The sequence below is a fragment of the Phyllobates terribilis genome, unplaced genomic scaffold, assembly GCF_046119375.1.
Source record: "Phyllobates terribilis strain yellow unplaced genomic scaffold, ASM4611937v1 Scaffold_12__6_contigs__length_324123572, whole genome shotgun sequence".
In the NCBI taxonomy this organism is placed as follows: domain Eukaryota; kingdom Metazoa; phylum Chordata; class Amphibia; order Anura; family Dendrobatidae; genus Phyllobates; species Phyllobates terribilis.
Window position 1 is genome coordinate 242,061,561 of NW_027362772.1, and position 2,500 is coordinate 242,064,060.

General features: G+C 55.5%; 1 protein-coding gene across 1 annotated transcript in view; it reads left to right on the top strand.

The window, feature by feature from the left end:
- The window catches only part of VPS13D (vacuolar protein sorting 13 homolog D), a 225,904-nt gene that overhangs the window by 28,919 nt on the left and 194,485 nt on the right, over positions 1–2,500 (top strand). The window lies entirely within an intron of this gene.

Consider the following 2,500-nt stretch of genomic DNA (forward strand, 5'->3'; position numbering starts at 1 on the left):
CTGTCCCTCCCTCTCTCTCTCTGTCCCTCCCTCTCTCTCTGTCCCTCCCTCTCTCTCCTCTGTCCCTCCCTCTCTCTCTCTGTCCCTCCCTCTCTCTCTCTGTCCCTCCCTCTCTCTCTCTGTCCCTCCCTCTCTCTCTGTCCCTCCCTCTCTCTCTGTCCCTCCCTCTCTCTCTCTGTCCCTCTCATTCTCTCTCTGTCCCCCCTCTCATTCTCTCTCTGTCCCCCCTCTCATTCTCATATTCCTGCTATGATGAATGTTAACATTTCTCGTTGTTCATAACATTGGGACAACGGAGCGTGGGTATACACCCTGCCATTACGAGGATGACTCTAGGAACAAAAAAAAGAAGCGGCTCTGCCTGGTGGGCTATACTCTCACTTCCCACTCTCTCTCTCTCTCTCTATCCTCCTCTCTCTCATCCCCCTCTCTCTCTCTATCCCCCTCTCTCTCTCTATCCCCCTCTCTCTCTCTATCCCCCTCTCTCTCTCTATCCCCTCTCTCTCTCTATCCCCCTCTCTCTCTATCCCCCTCTCTCTCTCTATCTCTATCCCCCTCTCTCTCTCTCTCTCTATCCCCCTCTCTCTCTCTCTATCCCCCTTTCTCTCTCTCTATCCCCCTCTCTCTCTCTATCCCCCTCTCTCTCTCTATCCCCCTTCTCTCTCTCTATCCCCCTTCTCTCTCTCTATCCCCCTTTCTCTCTCTCATCCCCTTTCTCTCTCTCTATCCCCTTCTCTCTCTCTATCCCCTTTCTCTCTCTATCCCCCTTTCTCTCTCTCTATCCCCCTTTCTCTCTCTCTATCCCCCTTTCTCTCTATCCCCTTTTCTCTCTCTATCCCCCTTCTCTCTCTCTATCCCCCTTTCTCTCTCTCTATCCCCCTTTCTCTCTCTCTATCCCCCTTTCTCTCTCTCTATCCCCCTTTCTCTCTCTCTATCCCGCTCTCTCTCTTATTCTCTCTCTCTATCCCCCTCTCTCTCTCTATCCCCCTCTCTCTCTCTATCCCCCCTCTCTCTCCCTCTCTATCCCCCTTCTCTCTCTCTATCCCCCTTTCTCTCTCTCTATCCCCTTTCTCTCTCTCTATCCCCCTTTCTCTCTCTCTATCCCCCTTTCTCTCTCTCTATCCCCCTTTCTCTCTCTCTATCCCCCTCTCTCTCTCTATCCCCCTTCTCTCTCTCTATCTCCCTCTCTCTCTCTATCCCCCTCTCTCTCTATCCCCCTCTCTCTCTATCCCCCTCTCTCTCTCTATCCCCCTCTCTCTCTCTATCCCCCTCTCTCTCTATCCCCCTCTCTCTCTCTATCCCCCTCTCTCTCTATCCCCCTCTCTCTCTCTATCCCCCTCTCTCTCTCTATCCCCCTCTCTCTCTATCCCCCTCTCTCTCTCTATCCCCCTCTCTCTCTCTCTATCCCCCTCTCTCTCTCTCTATCCCCCTCTCTCTCTCTCTCTCCCCCTCTCTCTCTCTCTATCCCCCTCTCTCTCTCTATCCCCTCTCTCTCTCTCTATCCCCCTCTCTCTCTCTATCCCCCTCTCTCTCTCTATCCCCCTCTCTCTCTACCCCCCCCTCTCTCTCTATCCCCCCCTCGCTCTATCCCCCCTCTCTCTCTCTCTATCCCCCCCTCTCTCTCTCTATCCCCCCTCTCTCTCTCTCTATCCCCCCTCTCTCTCTCTCTATCCCCCCCTCTCTCTCTCTATCCCCCTCTCTCTCTCTCCCCCCCTCTCTCTCTATCCCCCCCTCTCTCTATCCCCCCTCTCTCTCTATCCCCCCCCTCTCTCTCTATCCCCCCCTCTCTCTCTATCCCCCCTCTCTCTCTATCCCCCCCTCTCTCTCTATCCCCCCCCTCTCTCTCTCTCTATCCCCCCTCTCTCTCTCTATCCCCCCCTCTCTCTCTCTCTATCCCCCCTCTCTCTCTCTATCCCCCCCTCTCTCTCTCTATCCCCCCCTCTCTCTCTCTATCCCCCCCATCTCTCTCTATCCCCCCCTCTCTCTCTCTCTACCCCCCCTCTCTCTCTCTACCCCCCTCTCTCTCTATCCCCCCTCTCTCTCTATCCCCCCTCTCTATCCCCCCCTCTCTCTCTATCCCCCCCTCTCTCTCTCTCTCTCTCTCCCCCTCTCTCTCTATCCCCCTCTCTCTCTCTATCCCCCTCTCTCTCTCTATCCCCCTCTCTCTCTATCCCCTCTCTCTCTCTATCCCTCCCTCTCTATCCCTCCCTCTCTATCCTCCCTCTCTCTCTCTATCCCTCCCTCCCTCTCTCTATCCCTCCCTCCCTCTCTCTATCCCTCCCTCTCTCTCTATCCCTCCCCCCTCTCTCTCTCTATCCCCCCTCTCTCTCTATCCCCCCTCTCCTCTATCCCCCTCTCTCTCTATCCCCCTCTCTCTCTCTATCCCCCTCTCTCTCTCTATCCCCCTCTCTCTCTCTATCCCTCCTCTCTCGCTCTGTCCCTCCCTCTCTCTCTCTGTCCCTCCCTCTCTCTCTCTGTCCCTCCCTCTCTCTCTGTCCTC